This window comes from Ascaphus truei, chromosome 4, assembly GCF_040206685.1.
Source record: "Ascaphus truei isolate aAscTru1 chromosome 4, aAscTru1.hap1, whole genome shotgun sequence".
NCBI classification, from domain to species: Eukaryota; Metazoa; Chordata; class Amphibia; order Anura; family Ascaphidae; genus Ascaphus; species Ascaphus truei.
The window spans coordinates 237,901,767-237,915,687 of NC_134486.1; positions in this window are offsets into that span (position 1 = coordinate 237,901,767).

The window sequence follows — 13,921 nt, forward strand, 5'->3', positions numbered from 1 at the left end:
CACTACACAGAACAGCCCCACTACCAACCTCCTAGGCCCCACAATAAACATTACCAAATTTAATAAACATTAATACATAACCCACCCACCCCCTGTGCCCCCCCCATAAAACATGAATTATTATTTTACATGCAGGGTTAAAACCCCGGGCCTATGGTAGTCCCCGGTGGCCCCGATGGGTGTCTGCAGGCCCCACAGTTCCCCAGAGGGGGGGTGTCCAAAGGGTCTGGGGGTCTCTGGGTGGTCCCCGCTAGGCACTGTGGGCCCCCAGGTGGTCCCCGCAGGTCACCGTGGGCAACAATGGGGTCCACGGGTGGGCCCGCGGGTGTCTGGGGGTCCCTGGGTCATCCCCACAGGTGTCTGAGGCCCTCAGCTAGTTCCCACGGGTGGTCCCTGCGGGTTCCCCACAGCTGTGGGGCCACCGGTTCTTCCCTGCAGGTGTCCCCCGTGGGTCCGCAGGTGGTACCGTGGGCGTCCGGAGGTCCTCAGGTGGTCTTCATAGGTCCCCACAGACCTAAGGTACCAACCCTGTATGTAAAAAAAATAAAACATGTCCTACATTTAAATAAATCAATACCCCCCCTCCCCCCACCACCACCACCAAACACATGCAGTGCAGTAATGTGCAAAATAACTATTATCCAGATATGGATAATAGATTATTTGTCCATTATTAATCACATAAACCAGCATAAATAAAGTAAATAAATACAGTTCCACTTACCACAGCAATATGATGTATGTCCTCATCAGGATAAGCAGCTCCCTGTCCTCTGTTGCCACAAAAATACATTGCAAATACATTCTAATGTCCCCTAACCCCTTAATTATGTTATTGGTTAATAACCGCGAAAGTATTTAAGGGGTTAATTCACCCTGCCCCGATACCCACCCAGGCAACTACCCCCACCCTTCACCCATTCATTTGTACAGTGGGTATATCATATATATATATATACAACACAAAAACAAGCCTGCAACAGACTAAATAAATAATAAAAGGACCAAAATCAGTATAATCGCCTATAAAGAATTATAACAAGGTTACTGACGGTGCTGGGGATCAAGCATGTATAGAAACAAAAAAAGAGAAAGAAAGTATCCCACGTAAAGCACTCAGGTGTACAAAAGTAACAAGTATATACTTTTGTACACCTGAGTGCTTTACGTGTAATACTTTCTTTCTCTTTTTTTGTTTATTTATATATATATATATATATATATATATATATATATATATATATATATATATATATATATAATATGGGCATGATTAACCAATATACAGAGAAATGGTTAAGGAATACCAAAACATCACATCGCAATATCAAACACAGCACATATGAAAATCAAAACATCGCATAACATCTCAAAATCAAAACATCACATAGCCAATTAAATATCTAACAAATGCCAATCAAATAGTAAGTACCGTGTGTACATGATGCACATAATCTGTGCATCATGTAACATTATGCCAATCAATGCTTCAAATAAAAGAAACAATTACAAAAAAGATACTATGCCATCCAAACAATAATAAAATAAAACAAAGCAAGAAGTAAACAGAAATCAAATACCAACAATCAATTTATCCCATCCAAAATCAATTACAATCCAAATCAATTACACAATTCCCTATTAAAATCCCAAAACCAAACCATTCTGAAAAAAATGCAAGTTCAAACTAACCACCATCAGCCAAAATCTAACTACCAAAAATAAGAATACCGCTCATCTGAATCAAATAATACTGAGTGATTACAGATCCAGAATAAACGCGCTGGTACAGCGGAGAAACATAAACTAAGCGATTTCTAACATGTGTATACCAGCGGGTGCTCTCCTTACTATGTAAACTACGAACTGCAATAAAACTTACCTTGTGGTAGTAATGTGCTGTTTCATACAGGACAGGAAGTGAACAAAACAAAGCTCTATGTCACTTCATTGCTGAACGCTCAGCCGGTAATACACAGTATAGCACGACTGGTGCTAACACAGTGACATCACCAAAAACAAATGGACAACTACAGCAGATAGTAACAATTATATCACTAAAGTCTCCAGGATTCACTGAGTGGATATAAGATCTCTATACAAGCTCTACCACAGTATAGCTTGACACACTCAAACATCATAGTGTGGAACAAATAAAGAGACTTTTTTTTCTTTTTCACTCAAATTTTATTGGGTTTTGTGCATTTTGAATACTTAACACTGTCCAACAACACATTCTCTTGTTTACATCAAAACAAGACAAACTCCTCTCATTCCAAATTAACATATTCGTTATCACGAATTAGGGCTGACATACAGACAGACGACTACATCTACTGACAACACAAAGGTAAAGACATCAGGGGGGGGTGGAGGGTGATGTGAAGGTATGTGAACGCATATTCCACTCAGGCCTCCCTTAAACTCTCTTTTGCTTCTTCTTGCCTTTTTTCTGTTTTCTTGGTCCAGGTGTACTAAGTTCCTCCTTTCCCTTTCTTCCCCATCCTGTTGCTACGGACTCTACCTGTCCTAACAATTTTCAAGCTGACTCTGTCAAAGGAGAACGCATTTTATTGTATCAAAGCCAAACGGTGGCCTCACTTAGTCCCGGGATATCTGTCTGTTCTAGCCAAGGAGTCCAGACTTTTAGAAAATTTGCGCCAGTGTCATTAACTAAATTAAACTTTAACTTTAAATGGCAGCCTACGGCTATAAAATATTTAGGGACATACATAACAAGAGATTATAACACACTATATAAAGCTAATTATCCTAAACTTCTGAGAGTGCTGAAGGAGGATTTGAGTGTATGTTCCACATACAATATTTCGTGGATAGGTAGGATTCATTGCATAAAAATGAATCTCCTCCCTCGGATTTTATATTTGTTCCAAACGCTACCGATCCCAGTGGTCCAGAAAGATATCCTATTCCTGCAATCTCTGATGTCCAAGTTCATTTGGAAAAACAAAAAGCCAAGGGTCAGTCATGCAATACTAAAAAAGCTGTGTGTGCTGTGCACGCGCATAGTAAGTGAAACTTCTTTGACTTTTGTCACAGAAATTGTATTTGTATTGGTGATGTTTTAATTAAAAATCAAAATACAATTTCATTGACAAAACGCAAATAAATTTGACTTTTAATGCGCGTGCTCGGCACACATCCCCTTTTAATGCGCGTGCTCGGCACACATATTAGCTATTTGCACTAAGTGTGAATTCCTTGTGTGTATGTGTGTCAGTCAGTGTGTGTGTGTATGTGTGTCAGTCAGTGTGTATGTGTGTGTGTATGTGTGTCAGTGTGTGTGTGTATATGTGTGTCAGTCAGTGTGTGTGTGTGTGTGTGTGTGTGTGTGTGTGTGTGTGTGTGTGTGTGTGTGTGTGTGTGTGTGTGTGTGTGTGTGTGTGTGTGTGTGTGTGTGTGTGTGTGTGTGTCAGTCAGTCAATGTGTGTATATGTGTCAGTCAGTGTGTGTGTGTGTGTGTGTGTGTGTGTGTGTGTGTGTGTGTGTGTGTGTGTGTGTGTGTGTGTGTGTGTGTGTGTGTGTGTGTGTGTGTGTGTGTGTGTCAGTCAGTGTGTAAGTATGTGTGTCAGTCAGTGTGTGTGTGTGTGTATGTGTGTCAGTCAGTGTGGGTGTATGTGTGTCAGTCAGTGTGTGTATGTGTGTCAGTCAGTGTGTGTATGTGTGTCAGTCAGTGTGTGTATGGGAGTCAGTCAGTGTGTGTGTGTCAGTCAGTGTGGGTCAGTCAGTGTGGGTCAGTCAGTGTGTGTGTGTGTGTAGGGGGGGGGGTCAGTCAGTGTGTCAGTTAGTGTGTGTATGTGAGTCAGTGTGTGTGTGGGGGGGGGTGTTGGGGGGATGTGTGTGTGTGCGGGGGGGGGTGTGGGGATGTGGTGTGTGGGGTGTGTGTGGGGGGGATGGGGGGGGTGGGGGCGTGGGTGGGTTAGTCAGTGTGTGTGGGGGCGTGGGTGGGTCAGTCAGTGTGTGTGGGGGCGTGGGTGGGTCAGTCAGTGTGTGTGGGGGCGTGGGTGGGTCAGTCAGTGTGTGTGGGGGTGTGGGTGGGTCAGTCAGTGTGTGTGGGGGCGTGGGTGGGTCAGTCAGTGTGTGTGGGGGCGTGGGTGGGTCAGTCAGTGTGTGTGGGGGCGTGGGTGGGTCAGTCAGTGTGTGTGGGGGCGTGGGTGGGTCAGTCAGTGTGTGTGGGGGCGTGGGTGGGTCAGTCAGTGTGTGTGGGGGCGTGGGTGGGTCAGTCAGTGTGTGTGGGGGCGTGGGTGGGTCAGTCAGTGTGTGTGGGGGCGTGGGTGGGTCAGTCAGTGTGTGTGGGGGCGTGGGTGGGTCAGTCAGTGTGTGTGGGGGCGTGGGTGTGTCAGTCAGTGTGTGTGGGGGCGTGGGTGGGTCAGTCAGTGTGTGTGGGGGCGTGGATGGGTCAGTCAGTGTGTGTGTGGGAGCGTGGGTGGGCCAGTCAGTGTGTGGGGGCGTGGGTGGGTCAGTCAGTGTGTGGGGGGCGTGGGTGGGTCAGTCAGTGTGTGTGGGGGCGTGGGTGGGTCAGTCAGTGTGTGTGGGGGTGTGGGTGGGTCAGTCAGTGTGTGTGGGGGTGTGGGTGGGTCAGTCAGTGTGTGTGGGGGCGTGGGTGGGTCAGTCAGTGTGTGTGGGGGTGTGGGTGGGTCAGTCAGTGTGTGTGGGGGCGTGGGTGGGTCAGTCAGTGTGTGGGGGTGTGGGTGGGTCAGTCAGTGTGTATTTGTCCAGCTGCAGCCAGGGGTGGGGTGTAACATTGCGCACCACCTCTCGTCCCCCCCCCTTACGCAAATTCTGCACACACACCCACACCACCCCACCCCCCGAGCGCAAATTCTGCACCCCCCCCCGAGCCCCTGTGCCACGCGGAGGGTTGAATGGTCAGTGGAGGGTTGAATGGTGCTGCTGCCAATGGGCGTTAGGAGCGTGTGGGTGGAACGACGCCGCTGCCAGCCGCTTCTGCGCATGTGTGGCGTCCGTCAGCGGCGCCATCACAACTGCGCATGCGCGGCATGACAGTGGTCGTGGAACAGTTAGGCGGGCCGTTAGGAGCGGCGGCGGCTATCGCCGCCGCATATGTCAGCAGCCGGGTGGGGGTGGGGGTGGGGGTGCGGCGGCGATTAGGAGCGGTATGTGACAGGGGACGTGTGAGCGGAGTGGCGTCCATTACGTGACGTCACTTCCGTTTCACATTTCGCCCCCCATCTATCCCGTTTTGTTCTACCAGGACTAGGTGCCACGAAAGAAGTTTCACTTCAAAAAGACAAACAGTGGCAGGAGGGTTAGCGGTACCTTGCTTGTTATTATATTATCGAGCGGCACAATTAAGTCAAATTGTTCAATGGCATATAGACCCCAGTCTTAGAAGATGGGTGGATTTGGAAAGTGAATGTTGTGCCCCCGTAGAGCTGCACAACCTAATTTGGTACCCTAAAAAGATTATTAAATCTATAAAAGAGCCGCTAGCCGCTGTGACCAGTTCATTAGCGGTCTGGGAGGCCACCAAATTTAGGTGTTCATTAACTACAAGACAGACCCTGATGACACCACTATTTAATAACCCGGATTTTGCTCCAGGGATGGATAGTCAGGGGTTTAGGATCTGGAAACAAAGCAGTTATCTAAGACTGAAGGACCTGAAGGGGAGGATAAATATAAAAACCTTTGAACAAATTAAAGGGGAAAAAGGGATACCAAATTCTGAATTTTTCCGATACCTCCAGATAAGGGCATTCAAAACAAAATTTCCAATGCGGCCAGCACGAACGAATTTCGAACAGCTCTTTTCTAGAGGAACGGACACAAGGGGACTTACATCTAGGATGTATAGAGAAGTAGTCGGTACTAAGGAAAGCACAGACAAAAGAACAAACTACATGACACAGTGGGAAAAGGACTTGGGTGAAACTTTAGAAGACAAGGACTGGGATGAGATTATTTTAGCGGCATCCAAGAGCTCTATCTGTACGACGTTAAAGGAGAACGCATATAAGGTCCTGATGAGGTGGTATCTCACCCTTTTGAAGCTATCAAAATTGATCCAAGGTTACCCCCCATTGTGTCCTAAGCAATGTGGGGAGCCGGCTGACTTGTTACATATGCTGTGGGCCTGCCCCCGTGTAGCCCCCTTGTGGGAACATATTAGAGATTGGCTGCAGAGGGTGTTTAACCTCACGATTCCCCTGGATCCATGTTGAATAGACAGACTCCAGGATTAGCAAACAGGACATAAGCTCATTGCACATTTTGCAACAGCGGTGAGGTGCGAGCTCGCAGCATTATGGAAACAGACGGAGATCCCATCCATCCCCAAAATCAGAAACAGGATTTGGTTCGTTTGCCAGATGGAAAAATAAACAAGTTTAGTAAATAAAGAGACTTTTAATAACCACCATACTTACGCTGTAGTGAATGTCTGCTGATATTCACAGCCAATTAAAGGGTTAAAATTACCTAGGGGCTCTGTGTGTTTTCCTGCTGCCGAGAGTTCAACTAAGACCGCATACAGTGCAGCCAGACGGCTACAGGCATGGTGACTCATCAGTATGCATACAAACGGACGGCTGCAGGACATTGATATGTACTAAAGCAACGAACACTTTGCTGCAGTCTGTAGAACACACTCAGATCACAGAAGTACCCAGTACAAGCTCTGAATTAAGACATTCTCGAGCACCCCTATATGTGAAATAAAAGAATAAATAAAAAATAAAGAAAGATTCACATCTAGTGTCAAAACACATACTGGTCCCAGACAATCAGCCAAGAGACTTACTGAAAGGATACGAACCAGTGAGACATAGCCAGGCATCTGCCTTTAATTAACATATAGTGCACAGTTAAACCCAGAGAGCACCAATAATTAAACAATTGAAGTATACTGTATGCAATGCAAGTATTATAGAGAACAGCCAATCACTGTAGATCCCACTAGGGGTCGCTACACTATGTACTTCAATCAGTAGGTATACATGGTATACATATCCCTGCCAATTTATACCAACACACCATTACACATACCGAGTTCTATGTGGCATTTGATGAATTGAGGCTACTGGTCTCGTCGTGCAATAAGACACCAATATCACCAGTAACTAATTGCTCTGATATATGTGTAAGATCAGGAAGAATAAAGTTATTACTAAACTAACCTCTTGGATGCACATATAGCCACCACTTTGATCTTCCAAATAGAAGGTTTATCCTTTGGTATAAAGTACATACTCTGCAGTGGTTCTGTGCACTATTGAGTAAAAAGGAGTTCCAAGCAAGGAAACCAGTTTTTTATACAAATTTTGGAAAACAAAAACAAAAATTATGTAGACCTTTGGTCCAAATAAAAATGTAACCTTTAAACAGACTCAGTGTGAGCATCATTGGATATATATACCATACTAAATCTCATTAAAGCTGCAGTTCAGTCAATATCCTGCATGTGTGTTTTTTATTTTTAATAAATCAGTTCTATAGTTAGAAAAAATACTTTTAGCATTTTCTGTTTTTAAAAAAACAACTTTGAAAGACCAATTTTCTTGTATTATATTTTAACAAGCATTGTCACAAGCCCTGGCACACCCCTTTGTCAGCCCTGCCCTCCCTCTTGCACATGTCAGTGCAGGAGTGCTCATGAATATTCATAAGCTTCCACTGACTGACAGAAGCAGATGAAAAACATATGCCATATCTAAAGATGTCGCCAAATTTCGCCGATCAATACATGGAGAACGAATTGACTGGCAGCTATACAGTTCTTTAGGTAATTAGAGATTGCCCACATGAAACTATTGAATTAAAAAAAAAAATTAAAAAAAAAAAAAGACTGAACTGCAGCTTTAAAGAATACAGTTGCCATAGTCATGTACAAACAACAGTTACAAACAAACTATGGCAACTGTATTCTTTAATGAGATTTAGTATGGTTACTTCCTAAAATATTACAGTACAGAAATCCTGATTTGGAGATTTTGCACTTACCTTAATATTTATTAATAATTCTATCTAGTATGTATATTTAAAGGTTCAATCTCTCCATCATCATCTCTGCTGGTGTATATTGCCAGCATTGTTCCTATAGTTATAACTATGGTACCGTATTTCCTCGATTGTAAGACGCAGGTTTTTCCCCTTTTCACGTGGCTGAAATAGGTCTTACAATCGATGTACAGGAAAAAAAAAACAGCCAGGGGGCGCTGCTGGAGATGCGTGCCGGGTTTTCTGTGTGCAGCAAAAATGTCTGCGATCACGGGCCCCCGTCCTCCCCCTCGTGCAGAGAGATATGCTGCAGATGCCGGCCGGGTCTTAGCATAACAGCATAGTTGCGATCACAGCCCCACTCCCTTCTGTGCAGAGAGATCATGGCCGCCCCCCCCCCCATGAGGTGCAGAGAGTTCAGTGGAGATCCCATGGACAGGGGTTTGTCTTCACAGCAGCCCCCCTCCCCCATGTCAAATCTCTGTGTGAGCTGCACGTGCAGAAGGAAATCTGTGTGTGTATCTCTGTATCTGTGTGTGTGTGTGTGTGTGTGTGTGTGTGTGTGTGTGTGTGTGTGTGTGTGTGTGTGTGTGTGTGTGTGTGTGTGTATCTCTGTGTGTATCTCTCTGTGTATGTATATCTGTGTGTGTGTGTGTGTGTGTTGTATCTCTGTGTGTGTCTGTCTGTCTTTCTGTGTGTGTCTGTCAGTCTGTCTCTGTGTGTGTGTGTGTGTGTGTGTGTGTGTGTGTGTGTGTGTGTGTGTGTGTGTGTGTGTGTGTGTGTGTGTGTGTGTGTGTGTGTGTGTGTGTGTGTGTGTGTGTGTGTGTGTGTTAGTGTGTGTGTGTGTGTGTGTGTGTCTGTCTGTCTGTCTCTGTGTGTGTGTCTGTCTCTGTGTGTGTGTCTGTCTGTCTGTCTCTGTGTGTCCTTCCATTCTCTCTCTCTCCCCAGCCTTCCTATCTTTCTCCCCCCTTTCCTTCTATCTCTCTCCCCGTCCCTACTATCTCTCTCCCCCCCCTTCCCTCCTCTCCCCCCCTTCCCTCCTCTCCCCCCCTTCCCTCCTCTCCCCCCCTTCCCTCCTCTCCACCCCTTCCCTCCTATCTCTATCCCCCCTTCCCTCCTATCTCTCTCCCCCCCTTCCCTCCTATCTCTGTCCCCCCTTCATGTCCTGTCACAAGCCCTGGCACACCCCTTTGTCAGCCCTGCCCTCCCTCTTGCACATGTCAGTGCAGGAGTGCTCATGAATATTCATAAGCTTCCACTGACTGACAGAAGCAGATGAAAAACATATGCCATATCTAAAGATGTCGCCAAATTTCGCCGATCAATACATGGAGAACGAATTGACTGGCAGCTATACAGTTCTTTAGGTAATTAGAGATTGCCCACATGAAACTATTGAATTAAAAAAATTAATTAAAAAAAAAAAAGACTGAATTGCAGCTTTAAAGAATACAGTTGCCATAGTCATGTACAAACAACAGTTACAAACAAACTATGGCAACTGTATTCTTTAATGAGATTTAGTATGGTTACTTCGTATAATATTACAGTACAGAAATCCTGATTTGGAGATTTTGCACTTACCTTAATATTTATTAATAATTCTATCTAGTTGCGAATAATGATCATGTATATTTAAAGGTTCAATCTCTCCATCATCATCTCTGCTGGTGTGTATTGCCAGCATTGTTCCTATAGTTATAACTATGGTACCGTATTTCCTTGATTGTAAGACGCAGGTTTTTTCACTTTTTCACGTGGCTGAAATAGGACTGCGTCTTACAATCGATATACAGGGGGGGAAAAAACAGCCAGGGGGCGCTGCTGGAGATGCCTGCCGGGTTTTTTGTGTGCAGCAAAAATGTCTGCGATCACGGGCCCCCGTCCTCCCCCTCGTGCAGAGAGATATGCTGCAGATGCCGGCCGGGTCTTAGCATAACAGCATAATTGCGATCACAGCCCTACTCCCCTCTGTGCAGAGAGATCATGGCCGCCTCCCCCCCCCATGAGGTGCAGAGAGTTCAGTGGAGATCCCATGGACAGGGGTTTGTCTTCACAGCAGCCCCCCTCCCCCATGTCAAATCTCTGTGTGAGCTGCACGTGCAGAAGGAAATCTGTGTGTGTATCTCTGTATCTGTGTGTGTGTGTGTGTGTGTGTGTGTGTGTGTGTGTGTGTGTGTGTGTGTGTGTGTGTGTGTGTGTGTGTGTGTGTGTGTGTGTGTGTGTGTGTGTGTGTCTGTTTGTCTCTGTGTGTCCTTCCATTCTCTCTCTCTCCCCATGCTTCCTATCTTTCTCCCCCCTTCCCTCCTATCTCTCCCCCCTTCCCTCCTCTACCCCCCTTCCCTCCTCTACCCCCCTTCCCTCCTCTCCCCCCCTTCCCTCCTCTCCCCCTTCCCTCCTCTCCACCCCTTCCCTCCTATCTCTATCCCCCCTTCCCTCCTATCTCTGTCCCCCCTTCCCTCCTCTCCCCCCTTCCCTCCTCTCCCCCCCTTCCCTCCTATCCCTCTCCCCCTTCCCTCCTATCCCTCCTATCCCTTTCCCCCCCTTCCCTCCTATCCCTCTCCCCCCTTCCCTCCTATCCCTCTCCCCCCTTCCCTCCTATCTCTCTCCCCCCCTTCCCTCATATCCCTCTCCCCCTCCCTCCTATCCCTCTCCTTTTCTCTCTCCCCCTCTCCTTTTCTCTCTCCCCCTCTCCTTTTCTCTCTCCCCCCATTCCCCTCTCTCCCTCTCTCCCCGCCCTCCCTCTCCCCCCTCCCCCCTTCTCCTCCCCCTCTCCTCACCTTCCACATTTCTCTCCCCCCCTTCCCCCTCTCTATCCTCTCTCTCTCCCCTCTCTCTCCCCCCCCCCTCTTTTTCTCCCCCCAGAAAAAAATTCTGCACATTTAATATAATATTTTTTTTCCCCAAATTTTTTTTTATTAAATCAAGGATGCTTCTTAGAATCGATGGCGTATTAGAATCGAGGAAATAGGGTAATTACAGTTTACTCTGAGTGCTTAGATACTTTTGGTATTACTGTAATATAAGACTTTAAGACTGTACAGCAATCTTTATGAGGAGATTTTAAGTTTACTTTAATAATTCTGTTTTACCCATTATGATTATTATTTCATGTAGATTTGCCATATACACTACGGCTTAATCTATTTATTATTATTATTTTTATTTTCGTTGTTGTTCAACATTACTATTATTATCCATATGGTTTAAATATGGCAAATACTGTTTGCCTGTTATTGTCTGTCATATCTTAATGATGTTCTGATTGATTAGTACTAATGGTTCTCATATACTACATTATGATGATTTTTTAGCTATTATGGGTTATGGTATTCGTATTTCAATATAATATGATTTACTGCTTTTTACTTTGTGTCTTGTTTTTAATGTTTATTGTTAATTATGTTTGCTATTTTGTAAACTAATTGGAAGGCTGAGTGTACCACCCCCCCTAGACGAGTGTGTATCGATCTCATTGGTCAGCTGGCTGTACTTAGTGAGCACCAACGATTAGTGTGGCTACCCCTGACAAAGTGTCCCACGTGACACGAAACGCGTAGGAGTGCCAGTGCATGCTGTGTAGTGGCGTGATGACGCGATACGCCCAACAGCGTTCACACCACCGCAGGAACTTTCACACGGAGATGCCGGTCTAGAGATTCCCATCAGCATTTACCATCAGCTATCCGGAGAGGGGTTTCTGCCCAGATTGCGGACGTCCCGTTTGTGGTGTTTACAGGCTTGGTGTGTTAGGATCTACGTGATCGTATTTTTATTGTAAGTTCTGTACTTTTTAATATATGTCCTTATAAATTGATATTTTTTGCACTTTTAGTGATCATCTTCTCTTCTTTTGCGCCCCCATTCCTTTTGTTTATGTGTTTGTAAGTGTTCTCCAGCCCCGCTGATCACGGGAGACAGGGAGCAGCACTGAAGAGAGATTACCACAGGAGATCTGTGACGGCCAGCGCGCACTTACCTTTCCACTATTATACAGTATATACACTATATAATTTATGTGTGTGCTGCATATCTTATTGCCTGTGTAAAATATTTGGTGTATTTTAGTGTTAAAAATGCCTTCAGGAACGGAACCTTTCATTTAAACAGTGATCCTATGGGAACCCGTGTTTCGCTTTACAACGTTTCGCTATCCGACGCCGTTTTGAGTAACGCATTGCGTCGGATAACCGAGGACTGCCTGTATTCTTATTTTTTAGTTGGTTCCCATGCTAATTTACCCTGCATACTTTATAGACTCAGATTGAAAGTCGGGTTATTGTATGATAAGTAATCTCTCAAATGTGCAAATTATGTTATTCTCATTTTCTATAGATGCTCCTATTGTAAACAAAGTAAATTTAAATTGTGCGATTTAGACATTTCCCATTTTTTTCCCTTCATAAATGCCTGTGAGATAGTTCTTTTTAGCCCCATGTAAAGGTGGTTTACTATACAGTAAGTTAAAAGTTCTCAATGTATAGATCAAACTAATTCTTGTTTGTATGAATTAGGTATTTCTCGTCTGTCCTTTCACAATAAATAGATCGTTCTTTTGGGAATCCCAAATATATTAAGAACGGGAATTTAGTAAATATCAATATTAAGAAAAGCCTCCTTATTTATGTCTCTCGTTGTATCCCTTAATTCTATCAATAAATAATTGTATATATGGGTAAAAGGTTCCCTTTCCCTCATTTCTCTTATCAGAATGAATAATTGATAATCAAGATCTATTTCTAATAAAAAGAATTAATAAGAACATAGATTCCAACAAAATATTTAATTGTGGAATAACATCTTAAAGATCTAGTATCTATCGAATATTATATCCTGTTCTGTTTAATAACGTATAAGATTTTGAATATATATAATTGTATATAGGTAAGATCTTTCTCTCCCCTATTTCCCTCACCAGAATAATTAAGATAATATATGTAATCCCAATATATGGAATCAATAAGAGCATAGATTCTAATATATTATTTGATTGTTGAATAACATCTGAATGATTTTGTGTCTATATAATAGAGTATGTTGTTCTGTTTAATAAAATAAAAGGTTTTGATTGGTATCAGATTGTGTTTAGGGACACTGATTAGATACTAATTACCGGTAAAGTATAAATGTTTCCAACGCTTTTTAGATCTAGTATAATGTAAATCGGTCTATAGATTTTTATATATATATATATATATATATATATATATAAGATCCAATTTAGAATTGTCTGTATTTTGTCCCGATATTTAAATATGTTCCCTGTGAGCGATTATATATGTATTGGTTTATAGAGTGCCTGTATTAATGTTTAATTAAGTGATAATCACATTCATATGCTGATTAGCCAATGTAAGGGAGGAGGTGCCTATATAAAGTAGGGATAGTTAGTGTATCAATAAACCCCTGACGAAGACATTTGGTTGAAACGCGTAGGGTGATGCAGATGAGAGAGGATCAGCATTGAGATTGTACTAACTCTTTCAAGAGATTGTTCAAGATTATCAGCTGGAGAACAGAGCGGGTTGGTGTGGATAGTACCTGGATACACTGTGCAGCAGCTGCCATAGATCTCGCGCGACGTGAGCAAACACCCCCACGTGACGTGAAAGCGGTGAGTGAGGGAAGGCTGGCAGGGATAGAGTTTTAGTGTTCCGTGGATTGAAAATCGAGGAACTGCACAACCCTGGTCCCGAGCCCACAGACGGGTACTGTGAGGAGGAGTGAGCGGGCAGACAATCGAGTCGGCATCCCACGTGGAGCGGGGATTTCCAGTGAGGGGAGAGAGGCTGGGAGCCCTCCAACAGTGTTCCGCATACCAGGTCACATACAAGCAGACTGCCCTAGACCCACCACCCAGAAGATCGTCACACGGGGTAAGGAGAATCATTGGGATCCATAGAGACTCTATTTCTCATGTGAGACGAACTCTGTTGAATCT